Source organism: Ursus arctos, unplaced genomic scaffold (genome assembly GCF_023065955.2).
Source record: "Ursus arctos isolate Adak ecotype North America unplaced genomic scaffold, UrsArc2.0 scaffold_17, whole genome shotgun sequence".
Taxonomy (NCBI): Eukaryota; Metazoa; Chordata; class Mammalia; order Carnivora; family Ursidae; genus Ursus; species Ursus arctos.
Window position 1 is genome coordinate 15551210 of NW_026622841.1, and position 23139 is coordinate 15574348.

General features: G+C 42.6%; 1 long non-coding RNA gene across 1 annotated transcript; it reads left to right on the forward strand.

Annotated features, from left to right (window-relative positions):
* Nucleotides 1–396: 396 nt before the first annotated feature.
* Nucleotides 397–21743, forward strand: LOC113253156 (uncharacterized). The gene is made up of 7 exons (XR_003315267.4): nt 397–826; nt 3910–4015; nt 6244–6390; nt 17974–18062; nt 18891–19111; nt 19668–19782; nt 20669–21743. It is a non-coding gene; the product is annotated as an uncharacterized LOC113253156 (long non-coding RNA).
* The last annotated feature ends 1396 nt before the right edge of the window (nt 21744–23139 follow it).

A 23139-nucleotide genomic window follows, 5' to 3' on the forward strand; every position in this document is an offset into this window, starting at 1 on the left:
TAGCAAGCATGGGAACATGCAACTGAAAATGGTTTACACCTGGGGGGTTGTTATCTCCCTTGATAAGGACTCCATGGGTAGTCAAGTCCAGGAAGGGTTCCAGGGGCAGCTCTGTGATTCTTCCAGGACATGGGCTCTTTCAACTTTCCCCCTGCCTGTGTCAGCCTATGGGGAGCCCTTCAGGACTTCCAGAGGCCGCCACGGTCCCACAGCCCCAATGGGCCGGGGGCAGACAAGCAGCATCCCCACGCCACCCCAGAGTCTCCTCTCTGTGATTGGAAAGGAGCTCCCCCATTGCAGCAGCTGCGTGGGAAGGGCGCCCCCCCTCAGAAGGAAGCGGAAGGGCGGGGCTCCCGGGCAGACGCAGAGTGTCCGCCGTAACTTCCGCTCTGCGCTGTCGGTCGCTGCCATTCCTGTCAGAGCCCGGGACGATGCCGTGGTGCCTGCCCCCCTTTTGCAGCTCTGGAAATCGCTGCTCTGGGGGCTTCCGTTCCAGGGTCGGAATCCAGCCTTGAATCCAGGTCCGTGAGGCTCTCCGTTCCAGACTCGTACCCACCATAACTGAAGTTGTGGTTTCCAGACAGAAGCGGAAGACAGGATCATAAATGAAACTTGTAGGAGGCTTATGCCCCAGGTGAGCACTAGCAGGGAGCTCTCATGCCTGGAAATGCTTGAAATGCCTCTGCCAAGAATCAATCGCGGAGGTGAGGAGCGGTCTGCCAGACATCACTGGAAAAAAGGCCAACATGTGATCTGTTTGCGGGAATTAACATTGCAGCTGCCAATCAAACAGGTACCTGATATTCTGGAATGGAACACAGGATAGGTGAGTTCCAACAAGAGAAGGGAGAGACATCTGAGGTAAAGTTGGTATTGGTGGGGTCCTTGCTCTGGTACGACAGGGAGAGAGCAGGGGACACCGAGAGGCAGGGAGGAAAGTTCCCTGGAGGGCCTGGGGCGTCTGCCCACCCATTTCTCCACTCACCTTTCATTTCCCGGCTTCCCCACCTACCTGTGCATTCAACTCTACCCACAGGATGCCCGGCTCCCTGAAGGTCAGGTTGCTCGAATTATTCCACTAACCCTGTACTCATCCAGGGGAGAGTGAAATCACACTCCATGGTTCGGACAGGCACTAAAAAGGTCTCTCTCGAAATGTAGTTCATTTAAAAAATGAGTGCAGCTTTGCATTTCTGCAGCAAGATCTCTCTCAGGCACATATTGTTGGACCTATATGACCATTTGGCCCCACATGTCACCACCCACTGAGAACTGTGGTCGGCTCTGCAGACAGGATCGGATTTCAGAACCCCAAGCCCTGCCCCTCCCTCTCGTGTCCTGTTTTGTCCAGGCTTTCTTGCCCTGTGTTCTTCCAGGAACCCTGGAGGATTTGACATGGGTACCTAATGCTCCTTCCCCACAAGCTCGTGGGTCCTCTCACAGTTCGTCCCAAGTTCACTGAGTCAACAGCCCCACAAGGGGCAAAGTCCTGCCAGCACCCCTTTCGCTTCTGTATTTCCTCAGGAGCCAGAAAGAAATGACGCTGTTGCCTCTAAGTCATCTCCCTGTCTGGTAGCTCCATAAGCCCTGTGTTCTGCCAGCTCTGGTCACTCTGCTGGCCTCGGCCCCTTCCTGCCCTACAAACCACTCTTTCCTGGACCTTGGGGAAAGGTCTTCCCTTGTTGTGTGCTGGTCCTTCAGCTCTTGCCAGGAGGGGGCTCCTGGTGGGACACATTCCCCCCACGGCTCTGTCCTCCCGTTAGAGCCGACAGGCTCTTTGAGCTCGGGAGGGAAGTAGAGAGGGGTGCATGAGCCCCACGCTATCTGGAATCACTGCCCCTCCCTGACTTAAACACTCTCCTGCTGAGTTTGACCCACCCCACCAGATTTGCTCTCTGATGCTTTTTTTTTTTTTTTTTTTTTTTTTTAATCTCATTGTTCCCTTGTCCTTCTCTACAACCTGGCTGTCACTGGGCTCTCAGCCCTGTAGCTATATCCATAATGAATTCTGATTCTGAACAAGGTCTAGATTCTCTCCCTTGGAGTTCCTGGGTCCCATTCTAATCCCAGCCCCTGTAAATGTCTCCCCAGATGCATGGTGCCATTCAGAAAGTGTCACACAGAACATACAGACAAAACTAGTTTTTTGGAGTGGAAGGAAGAGGCAGCCAATGAATCTCAGTTCTGACTTGGCAAGACATCTTAGTACATAAAAGGTATGTTTTAAATGGCTTATTAATGAGTAAAAGTGCTGGTTCAAAAGATGGCCTATGTTTCTCCCTTCAATTATCCCAGGACACAAGTGCTTCTCTTTGAGAAGTGAACAGTTCTGGGGTGGGGGTCTCCTCCCCCATGTGCCTGGGTACAAGTCTATATACCCAGTTTTTCACTCTCTCTTCCTCTGGCTGAAATCTTCAAGATTTGACCATGAACTATCTTCCAGAAAGCCTTCCATTAGCCCCGATGCTCAGCCTCAGTCAGACACACCTCGAGTCTGGACACACCATCACACATCTGCCACTATCAGTATTATAATTATCTGTCCCTTGTCTCCAGCTCCCATTTTATTATCTGTGCCTCGCTGATGGAGCTTATGACATTCATCTTTATATTTCAAATATGGTTCCTATAGTAAATGTTCGATTAAGTTTTTTTTTTAGATTTTATTTATTTATTTGACTTAGCACAAGAAGGGGGAGCAGCAGACAGAGGGGGAGAGAGATGCAGACTCCCCACTGAGCAGAGAGCCCAATGTGGGGCTTGATCCTAGGACCCTGGGATCATGACCCAAGCCAAAGGCAGACACTTAACCAACTGAGTCACCCAGGCGCCATGTTTGATAGAATTTTTTTTTACAAGTAATGTAATGCATGGATGGAGGTATGAACCTCTACATGGAAAAACAGATAAATGAATAATAATTAAAAATAAATATCACTTTTAAATTGCTGTGAAGGATCACATTTGATTTCTATTATGAACTTGTTTTGGACTAAACTCCTCACGAAAACAGCTAATAAAGATCTACTTTCCCAGAATATTCTGTTACTATGCATGGTGTCTTCCCTTGAGGATGGAAAACATGAATCTATGGGGCAAAGAACTGGGATATTTTTCTTGTCATCAGTAAAACAATGGCTTTATTTTCATTAAAACATTTATAATAAATGTTATGGGCTGAATTGTGCTTCTCTCCCCACAACTCCTAACCCTCAGGACCTCAGAATGTGACTATATTTGAGCTAAGGCCTTTAAAGAGATAGTTAAGATAAAATAGGGTCATTTGGGTAGGCCCTAATCCAATATGAATGGCGTCTTTAGAAGAGATTAGGACCCAGACACCTGTACAGAGGGAAGGCCATGTGAGAACACAGCAAGAAGGTGGCTGCCTGTAAGCCAAGGAATAAGGCCTCAGCAGAAAATCCACAGCACCTCGATCTTGGACATCCAGCCTCCAGAACTATGAGAAAATAAATGTCTGTTGTTTAAGCCACCCGTGTGTGGCATTTTATTATGGTACCCCTAGCAAACTAATGCAATAAATATCAACCGGCCCCCACATTTCTATCCTCCTCGTGAGTCTGTATAACTCACAGGTAACCGCAAAAGCCGCAGATTTTGTTAGTCAGCTACTCTTCAGGGCAGACTCCTGTAGGAGCCCACTTTTCCCTCCCGTATCCCCTGTCACTGTGTCAGAGGGAAGCAGAGAAGACATGGATTGTTGTATAAAAAGCTTAACTTGAGATCAGTGAGGCCAGTGAAGTATCACTTCATATAGAGGAGAGCAAACACTTTAAGCATCAGGGTGAGAAAACATGAAGTGAGCACCAAGACAAGAAATACAATCTGACTTGTAAATAATAGTACTCGTAGCCACAACTTGATCTGTGCTCCTGTATTACATTCCAGGTGCTGTTCTAAGCATTTTGCCTGTACTATGGAGTCTTCAAACAGCCCTCCGAGATGACTGCTATTATCATGTCCGTTATACAGATGAGGGAACGAGCTGGAGAACGTAAGTAGGCTGTTTAAGGCCACGGAGTGTCCGTGGCAGGGGCTGTGCTTTTAACAAGAATGCTTTAGGGTGAAGGCCATGGAATAAGAGATGGGCACAGCAGTGTGACCAACCACCCTCTTCTCCAAAGGAAGTCTCTTGCTCAGTCTTTTTAAAGATTTTCTTTTTAAGTAATCTCTATACCCAAAGTGGGGCTCAAGTTCACAACCCCAAGATCAAGAGTCCCATGCTCTACCGGCTGAGCCAGCCAGGTGCCCCTAAAGCAAGGCTCTTTATATTGCAGAAAGAAAACCTCAGAAGAAACGAGACAACTGTTTTCCCGGCTGGTTCACACTTACTGCATCTGATTAATTCTGAATCGCTTTCTCATTCTAAAAGCGAGTATGTGTGTCTGTTGTGAGGGGCAGGGGGTGGTTAGGAATAGTGGTTGATTTGGGAGGGTTACCTGTTTTTAATAGAATAACTGTGTTCATTTATCTATCCATAAACGCGTATTATTGACTTACAGAAACAGGACATTGTACCCCCAAACAGCCCAAACTAATTTTTATTTTACTGTTTATAAAATTAAGTTGTTGCTTTATGGCTTGGCTGCCCTTGTACTTATTTTTATTATTTTTCTGCAAAGCATTACTTATTCCCACTCTTAAAGAAGCATTGAAAAGAACAGTCAACACAAATGTGCCTTACAAAAATGGGAATTGCTTTTTGGGGCAGTAACATTACCCATTTTCTTTTTTATTTCCCTGCTTGTCTGCTTTATCCTGCCTAGTCTTTCAGATTCATTGGTGTCTCAAAAGTCTCAGAACAAATTATCTTCAACAGCATTTGTTTGACTAGACTTGCAATTCCCTGCTAGAAGTCAGTTTTTGTGTATTCAATTTGTTGCTGTTTCAATTTGTAGTTCCTCCAAGAGCGGCCAGAAGAGGCCTCAAAGCTACCTGAATGTGCAGGGACTAAAATGACTTTTTAAAAATTAAGTACACTTGGGGAACCTGGGTGGCACAGTTGGTTAAGTGTCCCACTCAGTTTTGGCTCAGGTTGTAGTGTCCAGGTCCTAGGATCGAGCCCCCTGTCCAGCTCCATGCGCAGCATGAAGTTTGCTTGAAATTCTCTCTCTCTCCCTCCCCCTTTGCTCCTCCCACTCTCGCTGTCTCTCTCTCAAAAATAGATTAAATAAATAAATGCAATTAAGTACACTCTATGCCCAACGTGGGGCTCAAACTTACAACCCCAAGATCAAGAGTCACATGCTCTACCAACTAAGCCAACCAGGCACCCCTAAATGACTATTCTTAAGTGGTGTTTTGCAACACTTTGTTTTTTGGGATGTGCAGAAAGCAAGCCAGTAAGCAGCACAAGGTGGATTCGGCTGGCCTAAGGATGAAGAACCCTAACCTCAGCCGCTCTGGGGGATCCTCCTGGTGTCGAGATCCAAAAGTCAACCTCGAACGAGGAGGATTGCTTCATTAAAGATTTGCTTTCAGGACATTGTTCACAGGCAGCGCTAGCTCCTGCCCCAGTGTCAGATACCACCTTGCACTCTGCGATCTCTTCGCACTTCCAGAGTCCAGAGCATTGTTAGCCTGAGGTCAACAGATGGCGCTGTGAGTCCAGCAGAGAGAGCCACCTCCCAGCTGATGGAGGGCCGCCCAAACGCACAGCCTGCAGTGTTTCAGATTTGCTTTCTCCTGGCCTTAGTGGCTTCCTCTAACCCCAAATAATGCCCGTGCCACAGCATATCGGCATCTTTGCTCCTCGTCCTCAGGATGGGCTGAGCTCCAGACACACACGATATAAAACTGCAAGGGAAGACAGTTCCTAGTTTTGCTGAAAAGGTTATTTCGCAGGGATTGGGCGGGGAGGGGGACCTTGTGAATGCTCTCTAGAAAACTGTGACTGTCCCAGAGATAGCCTGGCGTAATGGCAGAGTCACAAAATCGGGGGTGGGTGAGCCAGAGAAAAACAGATGAACGAAAGCACAAAGCAAACACAAGTAATGTGATCATAAATCACTGCCGAGCTCTCGGGATGATATAAATCTGCTTTCCTGCGATGAACACATTCTTGTCTCACTTTGTCCAGCTGTTCATAGAAAGTCAGAGCACTTCGATGTGGGGTCATTCCATTGGAAACGCTTCTCCTGACCAGACGCCCTCCCTCTTTCCATCTTTTCCTGGGTCTCTCCTCACCACATTCTCTTTCTCACGTGTAACCTGCTGTGTTAGGACGAGATGCGCTCCATTACGAGAGAGAGAGAGGACACTTTCTTGAGAGAGGTTGCAGAAAGCGCCCCGGTTAAGACGGAACGGAGGGAGCCTCGAATCTGCGCCCGTGCCACGCTCTGGATGAGCTACACGTGCACCTCGCGTTTGGTGAGTCGTGTGGAAGACGTTCACTCGCAGCAGACTTTCCTTCCCCCTCGAGCAGAGTTGAGCGAGTGTCCTCATTTCCCCTTCCATCCTGTTCCCCAGACCAATTAGTGTGCTTATCAAGCTAAACATAATTAGAAAGATAAAGCCAGAGGGAAAAACACATCCAGTAACGCACTGATAACGTTTAGAGCTTGCAAGGCCTTAGCGCCCCATTGCCTGAAGGCAGCAGAGCGCTGGGTAGACATACAAATGGCTGGACACGCACCCAGTCGACTGAAGCAGAATTTCCAGGGACAGGGCTTGGTAATCTGCGTTTTCAGTAAGTCTCCCAGGTGATTCTTATCATGAAGACGCTTAGGAAGTCGTACCCAAGAGATGATCTAACCCAGGAGTCCGTGAACTGCCGGTTAAGGGCCACATAGCAAGTATTGGAGGCTTCTCGCATCGTGCAGTCTCTGTGCAAAAGCAGTCCTGGGCGGTATGTGAGTGACAGGCGAGGCTGTGTCCCAGTAAAACTTTCTTCACAAAAACAGGCCAGCAGTGACGTTTGATGACCGCTGGGCTAGTCCAGTTTCATTTTAGGTGAAAGACGCTGAGGACCAGAGGAGGCAAGGGACTTGCCTAGGCTGCAGTTAATCAGTGGCCCAGCCAAGCCCAGATCCCTGGGCCCTTAGAACAATGTTTCCTTTACCACCCTACCTCATGGTCCTGTGTTGAAGATAGACGCATCGTGGTTGGTTCACTGCTTTGGAATGAACTTTCTGTCATGCCACTTGTGGTCAGAGACTCTCACGATGAGGAAATGTTTTGTGGTTTGTTTTTTTTTTTAGCCTTTTAAATTTATTACTTATTTTTAATTTATTGTTTTTATTAGTTTCAGAGGTAGAATTTAGTGATTCGTCAGTTGCGTATAACACCCAGTGCTCATTCCATCAAATGCCCTCCTTAATGCCCATCACCCAGTTACCCATTCCCCCCACCCATCTCGCCTCCAGCAACCCTCTGTTTCCTAGAGTTAAGAGTCTCTTATGGTTTGCTTCCCTTTCTGTTTTCATCTTATTTTATTTTTCCTTCCCTTCCCCTATGCTCATCTGTTTTGTTTCTTTAATTCCACATATAAGTGAAATCATATGGTATTTGTCTTTCTCTGACTGACTTATTTTGCTTAGCATAATACCGTCTAGTTACAGCCACATAATTGTAAAGGCAAGATTTCATTCTTTTTTGATGGCTGAGTAATGTTCCATTGTGTGTGTGTGTGTGTGTGTGTGTGTGTGTATTACATTACATCTTCTTTATCCATTCATCTGTCAGTGGACATCCGAGCTCTTTCCATATTTTGGCTGTTGTGGACATTGCTGCTATAAACATTGGGGTGCAGGTGCCCCTTTGGATCACTACATTTGTATTTTTGGGGTAAATACCTAGTAGTGCAATTGCTGGGTCATAGGGTAGCTCTATTTTTAACTTTCTGAGGAACCTCCATACTGTTCTCCAGAGTGGCTGCACCAGCTTGCATTCCCACCAGCAGTGTGAGAAGGTTCCCCTTTCTCTGCATCCTCGCCGACATCTGTTGTTTCCTGAGTTGTTCATTTTAGCCATTCTGACTGGTGTGAGGTGGTATCTCATTGTGGTTTTGATTTGTATTTCCCTGATGCTGAGTGATGTGGAGCATTTTTTCATGTGCCTGCTGGCCATTTGTATGTCTTCTTTGGAGAAGTGTCTGTTCATGTCTTGTGGTCCATTTCTTGACTGGATTTTTTTTTGTTTTTTGGGTATTGAGTTTGATAAGTTCTTTATAGATTTTGGATACTAGCCCTTTATCTGATAAGACATTTGCAAATATCTTCTCCCATTCCGTAGGTTGCCTTTTAGTTTTGTTGACTGTTCCTCCTTTGCTGTGCAAAAACTTTTTATCTTGATGAGGTCCCAACAGTTCATTTTTGCTTTTGTTTCTCTTGCCTTTGGAGATGTGTGCAGCAAGAAGTTGCTGCAGCCAAGGTCAAAGAGGTTGCTGCCTGTGTTCTTCTCTAGGATTTTGATGGATTCCTGTCTCACGTTTAGGTCTTTCATCCATTTTGAGTTTACTTTTGTGTATGGTATAAGAAAGTGGTCCAGTTTCATTCTTCTGCGTGTGGCTCCCCAATTTTCTCAACAATGATGAGGAAATGTTTGTATCCCTTACACACACACACACACACACACACACATGCATATATGAAAAAAGAATCTACTGATTAAGTTGAACAAAACCCGAAAATTTCCTGGGTCAACTAAAATTTTCTTTTAAAATGTTCTTTTAAACTTATTTGTGACCAAGTCTTTAAAAAAATGTGAATTTATTTTAAAATGAAAGATTTAAAATAATTGGCACCTCTGTATCTCAGTTTTTCACTTAAGAATTTGGACTTGAGATCTAATGCAAAATTTTCTGAATCTAGTATTTAAAACTTAACAGCCTTCCCACTTTACTTCTTATACAACAGCGCCCTCTGACGGTGTGACAGGTCCTAAAATTTCTGTGTTTGATTATCGCAGCAGATAAAGCAGTACTTTATCTCTAATTTGAAAGCTTAAGCTTTAATTTTTTTTTTCGGTTTTCCAGGGGTACAAAGCTTCCAGGAGCCATTGGAAGTTGTTGATCATGAGGTTCTTTCAGAGTTATTTAGCAGATGTTGCCAGAATCCCATCTGATGAAACACTTAACCACTTGAGAAAACCCATTATTTTTTTTTTCTTTTGTTTTTATTGAAGTGTACTTGACATACAATGTTACATCAGGTTCCAGTGTACAACATGGTGGTTCAACATTTCATGACCAAGTCTTGAATCACCTTGAGAGGGTATCTAGTTTTCTAGACACATCCTTCTGGTCATGCTCAACACCTTTTTAACAACCATCCTAGAAACAAATTCCTTCTTTGTGGCAAAACAATTTTCTCTTTTCCTGTTCTCTTGGCAGCAGGAGCATCTGGTAGCCATTTTCTTTGTACATCTGAAGAACCATCCTTAAAGTGCTATACAGATGCTCTTCTCCTGGCAAAGCAGCAGACTCTTAGAATTTCCTCAGAAAACTTGTCCTCCAGGCCTTTAATCCTGAAGTCATTTTCATGGGTCTGGAGCCTTCTCCAAGCTGTCCACACCCTCTTAAACTACATGGCTTTAGAATGGGCTCATTCCACTGGTGAGTTTTGACTTCTAACAGAGGAACTTTAGAAGAGTAAGTTGTGCTTCTTTCCATTAGGCTTGTGGGGCCTCTGGTTATTTAATGGTTAGCCTTTCTGGTGTGAGCCACATTCTGTGTGGGGGAAACCAGAGAGTTGAGAGCCTGTTTACTTCTAGGTGGAAGTCCTCACTCATGACCATCGAAGCTCCTGTCCTTCTCTCAGAGGAGCAAGGGATATTTGTTGTTGTTGTTGCTGTTGCTGTTTTGGTTTGGGGGGGAGTTTTGGTACCTGGAAAATATTTGCCCAGAATATGGAAACAGGCATTTTTGAAACTCCTGTAGAATTATTTGTTGTGCTAGAACTTAGGAAATTTTTGGGATCAAAGACAATGTAGCAATTGTTGCTTTCAAAACACAGAGAGCATCCGGCATTCAGATGAGCCCAGTCTGCTGTCCCTTTCCAGTTCTTGCATCGAGAGGACTTTCGGCAGCCTGTCACGGTTAGCGCCCTGTTTTCCACCCAACTTTTATTTGGAAAAATTTCAAATCAGCAGTAAAGTTGAGCACACATATACTCTTCATCAAGATTCACCAGTTGTTAGCATTTTGCCATATTTGCTTTATTGTTCTCTCGCTTCACACACTTACACACACACGCACACACATATCACTTTCTTGTTTTGACCAAAACAGTTGAAAATAAGTTGATGACATCATACCACTTCACCTCTGAGAACTTCAGCCAACTCCGAAGAAAATGAATATTAATTCCATAACATCATCTAATATACAATCCGTATTCAGATTTCCATAACTGTCCCCAAAGCATCTTGTCCTGGCTCTTCTTTTTTTGTTTCAGGATCCAGTCTGGGTCTACATGGCACTGGTGTCTGGTCTCTGGAGTCTCCTTCTAATCAAGAACAGGCTTCTCACTTTCTGTTCTCTTTCACGACATTGACTTTGGTGTAGGATCCAGGCCAATTGGTTTTGTACAATGGCCCGTATTCTGAAATTGTCTGATTGTTTCCTCATGATTACATTTGAGTTCAACATTTTTGCCAAGAATGCCACACTGGTGATACTGTATGCTTCTTTCCACATGGCATCGGGAGGCCCAGAAAGATGGTGCTCAGTTGATCGCTTTCCTAAGGTGACATCCGCCAGTCTAAGGTAAAGACATAGTTTCCCTTATCTTTAGCATACGAGTGGTGCTTGGAGTCTGTGTGAATGACATGCTGTCCAGTAATCTTCTACCTGATGCTCTGATTGTCCATTGTTGATCTTTGCCTGAATCAATACAAGGGGCTGCAAATGGTGATTTTCCGATTTTATCCTATCTTCCATTAGCTGGTATTGTTCTGTAAAGAATAGTTTTCTCTCTTCCTTCCTTCTCTTTCTTTCTCTCTCTCTCTCTCTCTCCCCGCCTAGTGCTCTTGACTAGACGAATTCACAAAGCTTCATTGAGTTGTGCCCTTGCTTCCTCAATAACAGCTGACATGGAGTGGGTCGTAGTAAAGGTGTCTCAATTCTGTTGTGTTTCTTCTAATACAATCACAGACATTTGCATACTGTCTCAAACTGGATTTATTTTTTTTCTGCCGTTGGACCAGGGCCCCTCATTGATCCTCAAAGCATGTCACAAATGTACCAAGTGGTGTTTGATGGAGGGAAAAGGCAATGGCCATGAACTTCACCAGGCTTTATATGCCAACGGCCAATTTTGTTCTCTTCCCCTAGTCTGTTCACACTCTCCTCCTGGTGACTACTTCACATCTTCTACCCTTTCTTCAAACCTTCAGAGCCCCCTCAGCTATCTGCACTCTTAGCTAACAACCCTGCTTCCTACTTTATTATTTTAATTTTTTTTTTTTTTTTAGAAAGCATGAGTGAGTGCGCAGATGGGGGAGGGTAGCAGCGGGAGAGGGAGACAGAGAATCCTAAGCAGGCTCCACACTCGATCTCATGACCCTGAGATCATGACCTGAGCCGAAATCAAGAGTCCCACGCTCAACCGACTGAGCCCCCCAGGCACCCCGCTTCCTACTTTTTGAATCAGAGGAAGCAGCTGAAAAAGAGTTTCGTGTTTGTTTGGCACCATAGTTCCCCCGTCAGCATCTGCACCCACATATTCTGCTATCCCTCCAGTTAGCATAGGCAAGCTATCCATGCTCCCTCCCCCATGAGAATGTGCACTCTGCAGGGATAGGGCCTTTTTCGGTTTTGTTCACTTTTGTTGCCAGATGACCCAGATGCCAGAGGAAATTCTCCGCAAATATTTGAGTTGCATAAATGAGTAAATAAATCAGCCCCCCTTTGATTCATTTCATATTAAGCAGTTTTGACCAGTTTTAGAGGAAGACGTGTATAGGGAATGCTTGATAAATCAGATGAAAACCAACCTCGTAAAATAATTTATTCTTTAATCCAGAAAAGCAGACTTTTCAATTAATTAATATTTTTAAAAATTTATGTGCATGCACAGTTTTAAAAGTCAAATACTTACATTGCTTAACATGAAAACCAGCATACCCCAGTCGCATCCCTTCCCAATCTTGATTTTTCAGTCTTTAGGTAAAGCATTTTCACTGAATTTACCTATTTTTCTTGGTATTTATCCTCATATTTCTTGTATATTTACATGTTTTTATAATACTGCATTATATTTAATATTTTTTAGATATTCTCTAGTGATTTCCTTATTTGGAACATGAGGATTTATTGCTCTTAAACTGTTTCTTCTCTCCAGCATTTCTTCTCTGCACCCCACTATGCTTACCGCTATAAATATGTCATAGGTTTTGGTTAAATCAACATTCATATGCACAGAAGAGCCATGTAATATACTTGTTGTACAGCTTTCTATTTTCCTTGGAGATAATAATTCTTTTCCTTTGCTTAGGATTTTTTGTATCATTAATCTATCCCCAAACTCCATGCCAGCAAAATAAATCTTTCAGTAATTTCAAACACATCTTTCGATTTCTTTGTTTAATTTTTTTTTCTTTTCTGTTTTTTAATTTTTGAAACATCCCTTCTGAGCCCTTCATCCTATTACTAGCAACTGGATTGGTTTTATCTTAAGGTCTGCAATGAAGTTGTTATCCTAGGATCTCCCTTTACCATCACTGTTAGAATTGCCGTAATCTCCTTTCTTGATTCATATTTCTGGGATCCCATGTCATCTTCTTTCTTGATTTATTCAGCCATTTTGATGGAATCCACACTCAAGAGGCTTCCTGAGCAATGAGTGGAAGGGAAATATATTGAGACCTTGCATATATGATTTTATTCTATTCTCAGCCTTGATTGACATTTTAACAGGGTATAAAATTCTTAGTTGGGAATCATTCTTTTTCATAATTTTGAAGGAATTTCTTCTATTAGTTTCCAGAGTTGTTTTGTGAAACCTGATATAAGTTCACTTCTCTGTCTTTTATATGTGTGTGTGTGTGTGTGTGTGTGTGTTCTCCTCCCTCTGGATGCTCTTCGGATCTAATTTTTTGCACCCAGTGTTCTAAAATGTCACAATGAGGGGCACCTGGGTGGCTCAATTGGTTGAGCATCTGCCTTTGGCTTGAATCATGATCCTGGGGTCCTTGGATGGGGCCCCACATCAGCTCCCTGCTCTGCAGGGAGCCTCCTTCTCCCTCTCCTCCCCACTTGCTCTGTCGCTATCTCTATCTCTCTCTCTCAAATAAATAAATAAAATCTTTAAGAAAAAATAAAATAAAATTTCACAGTGATCTCCCTGATATGTGTGTGTGTGTGTGTGTGTGTGTGTGTGTGTGTGTGTGTGTGTTTCTAATTTATTGGTCAAGTTGCTTAGTAGGTTCCTTCAATTGGTAAACTCATGTCCTTCAGTTCTACGGAATTTCCTTGAATTCTTTCTTTCCTACCTTCCTCCTCTACATTTTTTTCTATTCTCTCGTTCTGGATCCCCTATGATCGAGATGTTGGATCTCCTAGAATGATTGAAACCTTTCATCTTCTCTCTCCTATTTTCCACTCATTCAGCAGCACATTATTCTTTTCTGGGAGGATTTTTCAGCCTCTTTTCTAGCACTTTTGTTGAATTTTTCATATTTGCCCAATAGTTTTAATTTACAAGAGCTTTTTTTGGGGGGGATGTTATTTCAAAAGTTCTTTTTCTATAGCTTCCTATTCTTGCTCGTGAATGCAACATCTCTTGTCTCTGCGCACTTTAGTGATTTAAAAAAGAAATGTTTTCCACTCCCTCATTACCTTTCTTTCTCTGAGTTCCTTTATTTGTTTGGTTTGATCTCTGTCCTTTCATATTACTTTCCTCCCATTTCTAGTGACCTTTACCTGTTCTTTCATAGCTAGGGAGGCGCTGAGAAGATGACTGACAACTCTATGTGATGGGAAGAGCCTTTCAACCTACATACATTCTAAATGACAGACTCCTGGTGTATCCGTTTTCTATTCTAAATGACAGACTCCTGGTGTATCTGTTTGGATGTCTGAATTATTAGGAATGGAGCAAGAGAATCAATAAATAATATTCTTTATTCCCCCACTGAACTTGAAACCAGCCGAGGCATATAAAAGGATATCAAAACAAGAGCTTTATTTCTGGTGATGCTGATTGGAGAATGTGGCTTTAGATGTGTCCCTTAATTAGACCAAGTCACACCCCTACTAATGTAGATGGGTAATTTCAGATCTCTTTCAACAGGCAAAGCATGCCTGTAAATCTCACCCCACAGTAGAGAGTAAACCTTAATGTACTTTCTTGGAAGAATATTGTCTGAAAGATCTGTATACTGATACTCTGCTTGTTTTTCACTGAGCCCTCTTTGGGCTCAAAAACTCGTTTTAGGGGGCACCTGGGTAGCTTAGTCGGTTAAGCATTTAACTCTTAATTTTGGCTCAGGTCATGATCTCAGGGTCATGGGATCAAGCCCTGAGTTGTGCTGTGCCCTGTGCGAAGTCTGCTTAAGATTCTCTCTTGCCCTCTCCCCCCCCCATAAATAAATAAATCTTAAACAAACAAACAAACAAAACCTCCTCTTTTTTAATGAACTAATCCCTACCTTAACCTCCCTGGAATACTAGGTTAAGCTGTGCCTCTGTTGTTTAAGGCAAGTTGCAGCTCACTAGAAGAATTAACTTCTGGGTGGCTCAGTCATTTAAGCCTCCGACTTCTGGTCTCAGCTCAGGTCTTGATCTCAGGGTCATTGACTTCAAGCCCCATGTTGAGCTCCACACCCTGCACCCACATTGGGTTCCATGCTCCCCATGGAGCCTACTTAAAAGAAAAAAACAAAAAAGAATTAACTTCCCACCTTTTTCAGAACAGAAGCATTACTCCCTACATTTTTTTTTAAATATTCAAGGTCAACCCTTGTACCTGTGACTGTTTCCTAGCTAAAGCACCAAGATGTTCGGGTTTGGGAGTTCAATAAACATCTCCACCCAAATTTGGAACCAAATGAGAAATGAAACATAGAAGGTAAACAAATGAAGATCAAAATGTCAATATGTTACTGATAAAGCTGGTTGAGGAATGTGTTATCAGATCTGAGGCCTAATGGGCTATTGACATCTGCCCCTAGACAAATTAGATTTATCTAGACTGGCTCTAAACAGAAGGACAGCCACAAGATCCACAGGCTCCTTACATATTCCTTAGTCATCTCATAAGGAGAACAGACAAAAATAAAACTGTGTTTCAGTCATTTGAAATATATAGGTGTTTTAAAATAGATGTTTGTTGAATGAATAAATGCATGAACAAATAAAAGAAAATGTAATTGACAAAATTGTTTTTTGTGGAGATATAGTCTCTCTTAATTTAAGGACAATAACGAAAGAAAGATAACTAATACTCAATTGGAAAATGTGGCTCATTTCATTTTGTTCTAAACTTGTGTGGATCTTGGTCTCGTATCTCATAAAAAGTAACGCTCAACTAGCCAGGAAGTCACCAAGAGCCTATTTCCGGATGTTTAAAGAGAAATAATCTTCAGAAGGTTATTGACCATTAATACACTTTACAATTGGGGGAGATTTTTATTTTCTTTTTCATTTCCTGTTTCTTATCTTATGTTCTCAAACTGAGGACATTCCTTGGCCAGAATAGCACGTTTCTGCACGATCTGCCTCCTGCCATTTATCAAAACTTTGTCTTGACCCTTTTCGGTTAATCAAAACCAGGAGGCCAAATTTCAGAAAAGGATAGAGTTAGATTTTTCACAACAGGAGTTGTGACTGTGTGTGTGTGCGTGCAGGTTTGTGATCGGAGGGGTACTGGTGTTAGGACACAAAGAAAAACATGAACTTTGGTTAGTGGTGTGAGGAGGGAAGGACTTTCACAGAAATGCCAATGTAGGTATTAACTTATAGCCTCGAAAATATAAATGATGCAGTACATGTGTGCCAGGATTCTTGCTAACAATGACAAAGTTGATCACCTTCAACCCCAAACAGTTGTTTTATTATCAAGCTTGTTTTGTTTTGCACTGAATATGAGATGAATTTAAGATTTCCAATGATGGTTTCCAAAAAGAAAGTAATTTGGCAGTGATAGTTTCCCACTAAGGGCAAATAAATCATGTTATGACACGAACCTGGTTTCCTTCTTGTCAATAGTGATTACTATATGTCAGCTAAGGTCGACCTGATTTATCTGCATGAGAAGTTTCATGACCAGCGACTGCAACCATGGTAACCACTGAAACACACCTCTACATTTTTTTTGGCTTGGACTGTTTGGAGAACTAATGGTCATTTTGCCGTGGGAAAATGGAACACCATCTCCTTTCTGGAAAATCTTTGATGAGTAGGTGGAACAGAGGGAAAATGACCATAGCTAACTTTCATTGAACATGTATTTTCTTCCAGGTACTATTATAAGTATTTTACATGCATTATTTCATTTACTTCTCACAACTCTGCTATTTTACAAAAGAAGAAATTGGGCTGGGAGAGATTAAACACCTTTCCCAAGGTCATACAGCTAGTAAATAGTGGATGCAGAATTCAAACCTTCGTTTGTTTGGATTTAAAGACTGAGCTCCTAACCACTGCTCCACACTGCCTTACCTCCCTTCCCGGGAATTGGCATCTATATGGGGAAAGACTCTCACCCAGGTGGGGTCAGTCACCATATCTTATTAACTCCCCATTCTATCTTAATTTCACCTGTCCATTCCTATTGCCAGTACACCTCCTTATCCCACATTGGGACATTCATACCACATTCCCACCTGGTCGGCCTGCATCCGCCATCTCCTCTCTTGATCCATTTTGTACATCACAGTCAGACCAATCCCCTTTCATCACCGGCTTTATCATTTCTTTTACCATTACAGATTAAGCACCTGATTTGTGCTTAGCTTGGTTCTGGATAGACCCTCATCCTCAAGGGGTCTAGTTAAGTTCACGAGGTCAGTTCTGTGCATTTACACAACCATAGGTCCCATTGGCTACCCTGGAAATGCTAAACTATTCCCTTTGGCTTTCACAGCCATCTCTAATATAGCCCATCCACCCTCATGACTTTTATTTCTTATATAGAACTCCAATCCAACCCATCTCTTAACTGAGCCAGATTCATGAGTTTTAAATTTGGCAAAAATCAGTTATTAAAGATTTTTTTCTTTCATTCAACAAATATTTACCAAATGTCCAATTTCCGTCAACTATTAGGTGCTACACAGTCCTAACAAATTATAAAACTTTACTTATAGAATCAAAAGCAAATGCATCATTTAATGGTTACATTAAGCCATTGTGATTGTCTGCCACTTCAGTCTTGTTCTTCAGCTTTCTTTGGTGACTTCTGTCCTCCACAGAGTTCATAGGTCTTTCCAGCTCGACCTGAGACATTTCCATTTGACTGGTTACTTCCACAATCTCCTTTCTTTTTTGGGTTCTTATTGCTATTAGAATTTGTGTATATTTGAGGACACTTCCAGCCTGCAGAAACAACACAAACTTTTTTTTTTTTTTAAAGTAGGCTCCACGCCCAGAGCAGAGCCCAACATGGGGCTTGAACTCACGACCCTGAGATCAAAACCTGAGCTGAGATCAAGAGTCAGACGCTTAATTGCCTGAGCCACCCAGACGCCCTGACACAAACTTTTTAAAAATCAAACTTATTTAAAGAAATGTTTTACAGAGACTTTAAAAAATGAAAAAGAAAAAAAACCCCCAAACTACAAGCATATCAACAGTAGGGCCATGTAATTAGTAGAGGTTCAAATTACAGCCTACGTTCCATCCCTTTCTTTCTACTATCTCTTTCCAGCAGCTCCTTTCGTCTAAAATTTCTGGTCATCTTGCTCTTCTGTTCGTCATGGATTTCTCGACATTTTTTGCATTTTACAAAAACTTCAACAAAGTTTTACAAAATTTTTTTAACAAAAGAAAATTCAATGTGATTTTTTTTCTAGCATCGGTGGCACATTCTGCAGCCAACAAATCCAAAGATACCAATGAACAAGGGAAATTATTACCAACAATATCTGCCACTGTATTGGCTGTGAGTACTTGAGATCTTGCGTGGTGATTTCTTGGAATGAGCACGGGCCTTGGAAGGGGTTGGCAGTACCATCTGGCCTCAACGGTCTGCTTTGGAAGAGTGTATACTGTGATCAGTGCCCAGTTTGAGTCTGAGCCATGCAAGTAGGAGGAAAGAGTGGCAGCCTGGTCAGAATGAGCGCCATCTAGTGGGAGTGAGGCTGCAAGGCTGACAGTAGAAATGGGAGCCCACTGCAGTTAACATTGTGTTCTATTGAAGATAAGGAAAACAAAGGATGGGTAGTTGGTGGTGAATGGGAAGATAGGTGGGAGCAGAGCAGCAGGTGGGGAGGGGAAGCTGTGCACAGGGAGGGAGGACAGGGAAGAGGAGGGTCATGCCAGTCTTCAATGGGAAACAGGAGGAATAGAATATGAACTATTTATTTTCTTTGTCTAGGACCCATCCATGATCCACAGCTTGGGTCATATCAGTTTATTTTATTTTATTATGATTTTATTTATTTATTTGACAGACAGCCAGCGAGAGAGGGAACACAAGCAGGGGGGTGGGAGAGGAAGAAGCAGGCTCTCAGCAGAGGAGCCTGATGCGGGGCTCCATCCCAGAACGCCAGGATCACACCCTGAGCTGAAGGCAGACGCTTAACGACTGAACCACCCAGGCGCCCCTCATATCAGTTTAAACAGTTTGATTTATCCTTTTGGTGCAGAAATCGAAACTATTTTGCATATCTGCATTTCAAATTTTAAAAAGGTAACAAGGAGCACTATTTCATAACTAGAAATACAATAGGAAAATGTGAAATGCGTTTGCATTCTCTGTTGTGGTCAGTTACAGGAGCCAGAGGAAGGAGACAGAAAGAGAGATCCATACACAAAGGGGCAGAAAAAGAGCTGAAGGAGACTAACTGAGGCATAGCAGTCCCAGAAGGCCAGTACCATGGAGTCAGATTCATCAGTTAAGAGACGAAGTGGCACAGACACAGCCCACCACTTTGTACACCTAAGTGTCGAAAACATGTCTGCAAGAACGGGGCTATCTTCAGTGCAAGTGTACGTATGCCTCATGTTGAGCAGATCGTACCAGGGGCCAACATGACCGTGAACACATTTTCCTCTCTTTAGAGCAAAATAACAAGAGGCAGGAGCGTCAAATGAGCAAAAGCTAATCCAGTTCACAATCAAATGAGCATGCTATGGGTTCAGAGCCAACTAAAAGTTGGAGCCGACTTTTGTCAGTGCCCTTCGTTCAACCAGCTGGAATGTTTTAGAAGTATTATCCCTTCAATCCTTTGAAATGAAGGATTTGTCTCTTGTTGGGAAATATGTGTCTCATCATAAAAATGGAACACAGTGTCTTTGGTTTAGTTATTCTCTAGAGAAGCAGGCTTTATTGTACTGTGTGCCAGGAAGATAGTAAGGCAGTGAGGAGGGGGTGAACTGATTACAGCGAATTTGTTTGAGGCATGAGAGACTGGGAGACATTTATATAGATGGATGGATAGATCAGTGGTAGGAAAGCTCTAGGCCCCTTTCCCAGGGTACCCATATCCGTGGGACAGACTCTCCGAAGGAAATCAATCACTGTGCCTTGTTTGTTCATGTCCAGGAATTCGTGAAACTGTAATAAGCCAAGAACAAAGGACCAACTTCAGAAGACGTTTATAGATTCAAGGTTTTTAGAAACCAGAAGCTCCGTTAGAAAGGAATCCGGACGAGGCGAGGTAAGAAACAGCATGCCCAGAACCTTTGCTCAAACTCTGGCTTCTTTTTCTACAACCGTTGAAAAAAGTAAAGATCGATACCTTTCTTATACTACACACCTTGTGCTCAAATAAATCCCAGCCTGATTTGAGGTTTTAATGTAACAAATAAAACCACACAAGAACCAAAGGAAAATACAAAGAAACAATAAAGAAAAACAAACAAAATAAAACACAACAAAAAATACAGTTGAATATTTATATGATCTTGAGGTGCAAATGGCTATTTGAAGATTAACACCAAGGGTAAATATTGTAAAGAGCATGAGAGCTAGCTTTGGCTTTATTCAAGTTAAAAAACTTCTTTATTCAGGATGAAAGCACCCTAAACAGAGGCAAACCAAAAGGATGTGTGCAAAATTCTCTTCAGTTTCCTTCTAGCTGTAGGTAGTCCACTCAAGCTAGCTCATGACCAAAGAAAAGGAGCAGAAGATGAGGATACAGGGGTACCTCGCAGACTCCCAAGGACAGGAGCATAGCTGGACCTCAGGAAAAATGGAAACAGGGCACGGGAAGCCATTGGGAATGAAGGGATGAAGTGGCCATTCTCAGAGTTGTCCTGGGACCGCAGGGTCTCCTGTCACTCATTTCTCAGTCTGTGCTGTTACGTCCCTCCTTTCTCTCTCAGACTGTCTTTCCCACCTTCTCCGTGTGCCCAACTGCTCCCACCCTCATAAGTCTTCAAATCTACCCACATACACGAGCTGCGCCCTGCAGTGTTGCTCCCAAGAAAATGGTGATGTGGTGACCTGAGGGGGACGAGTCCCTTCGCTGGACCACCCATCCTTTTCTGGTGAGAATATGCAGGTTCCTGATCTCATCATATTTTCTGGTCTTTCTCCCAAAGAGCCCACTCCAAACCCCGCTGCAGGGTCTGCAGGACTAAGAACCCCCCATTTCCTGAAGAAGCATGCCGTGTCGTCTCAGAGAGAACTGTGCAGGTCCGTTTGAGAAGGTAGGTGAGGAAGTGAGCCAATTGTTTTCCTCTTTGCCGCCCTCAGAGTAAGACATAATGGCTAAAGGCTGAAGCATAAGAGGTTTCAGTTACAGAGGAAGGAGATCTTCATCAGACTGGGGGCTCTTCCCCCGCAAAACTATGCCATGTGTCTCCCTAATTGAAACCTCTCTGGTTTCAACTCCAGCACTTTCGATCCTTCTCTAGCCCCTGCGATGAGGAAGATTCAGTCTTCATTGTGGCTTCAGGTGCTTGGAGGAAAACTGCCTCCCCACACCTCTTCTCTTCATTTCTTTACAAGGTTTTTTTTTCTAATTATAAAAATAATGCATGCTTATAGTAGAAAACTTGGAAAATGCAGAACTATGTACGTTATCTGTACTTTTATGAACACAGAGTTTTACTACCGAAGTGCCTGATAACGCCAAGTCGTAGGAGGGGGACAAAACTAAAGTTCCCTTTTGCTTTTATTTGCTGCACACCAGCTCAGTGCATAAATGCTGAGCCCCTACCTGTGCCGACCGCTGGCAAACAGGAGCAGGAGGGCAGGAATGCTAGCTCCCCACGTGGCTGGGGAGGCCTTCACCTCTCCACCAACCATTTGAGTACAATCTCCAGGCTGTGTAATGAGTTATTTCTCTGACATTCATTCTGGGGGGGAAAAAAAAGTATAGGCATAAGACACAGCCTTTCGTTCAGCACAAATCAGAATTGACATGCATGTTTTAAAGAGATGGAAGATGTGTGACTGATCTTCTCATTGTCTCTGTATCAACTGCTCTACAGTTTATTTATCAGATTATTTCAGGGCAGCGGGGAAATGATTACATTGCTCATTTTCTCTGTGTCCGTTTCCTAATCATTCCCACCTGTGGGATCTGTCTACACTACCCCATTCATCTGCAGGTATTGCTACAAAGGTTATTTTTCTAAACCATAAATTCTTCCTGAACTTTGAATCAAAGTATGAACGTGTTTGGATTAAGAAGTTGTGGTCCATATATACAATGGAATATTACTCAGCTATCAGAAAGAACGAGTTCTCAACATTTGCTACAACATGGACAGCACTGGAGGAGATAATGCTAAGTGAAATAAGTCAAGCAGAGAAAGACAACTATCATATGATTTCTCTCATCTATGGAACATAAGAACTAGGATGATCGGTAGGGGAAGAAAGGGATAAAGAAAGGGGGGGTAATCAGAAGGGGGAATGAAACATGAGAGACTATGGACTATGAGAAACAAACTGAGGACTTCAGAGGGGAGGAGGGTGGGGGAATGGGATAGACCGGTGATGGGTAGTAAGGAGGGCACGTATTGCATGGTGCACTGGGTGTTATACACAACTAATGAATCATCGAGCCTTACATCGGAAACCGGGGATGTACTGTATGGTGACTAACATAATATAATAAAAAATCATTTAAAAAAAAAAAAAGTATGAACGTGTACTGATGATTATGAAAGCATCGAGGAATCTGGGTGTTTTTTTCTTTTTCCAAAATAAAAAAATAAATTGTTTTTACAGAATAAATTTTTTGGAATGTGTTTTGGGGAACCAAATTTGAGGTTATTTATTTGGGGGAGCTTTTTTGTTTTGTTTTAATTCCGGTTAGTTAATATACAGTGTTATATTAGTTTCAGGTGTACGATATAGTGATTCAACACTTCCATACAACACTGGGTGCTCATCACACAAGTGCCCTCCTTAATCCCCATCACCTATTTCACCCATCCCCCCACCTCCTTCCCTCTGGTAGTCATTAGTTTGTTCTCTATAATTGAGTGTGTTTCTTGGTTTGTCTCTCTCTCCCTCTTCTTTTTTCCCTTTGTTTCTTTATTTTGTGCCTTAAATTCCACATATGAATGAAATCGTATTTGTCTTTCTCTGACTGACTTATTTCACTTAGCGTTATACTCTCTAGATCCATCCATGTTGTTGCAAATGGCAAGAGTTCTTTCTACGGCTGAATAATATTCCATTATATATATATATATATCACACATCTTTATATATATGTGTGTTATATATATGTATGTAATACATATATATGTAATATATCACAACTTTATTGTACCATTTATCAATCGATGGACACTTGGGCTCCTTCCATAATTTGGCTGTTGTAAATAATGCTGCTATAAACATGGGGGGGCAAATATCCTTTTTAAAAATCCTTTTGAATTAGTGTTTTTTTTAAGATTTTTTATTTTTAAGTACTCTCTACACCCATCATGGGGCTTGAACTTATAACCCCAAGATCAAGAGTCACATGCTCTACTGACTGAGACAGCCAGGTACCCCTAAATTAGTGTTTTTGTATTTTTGGTGTAAATACCCAGTAGTATGATTCCTGGGT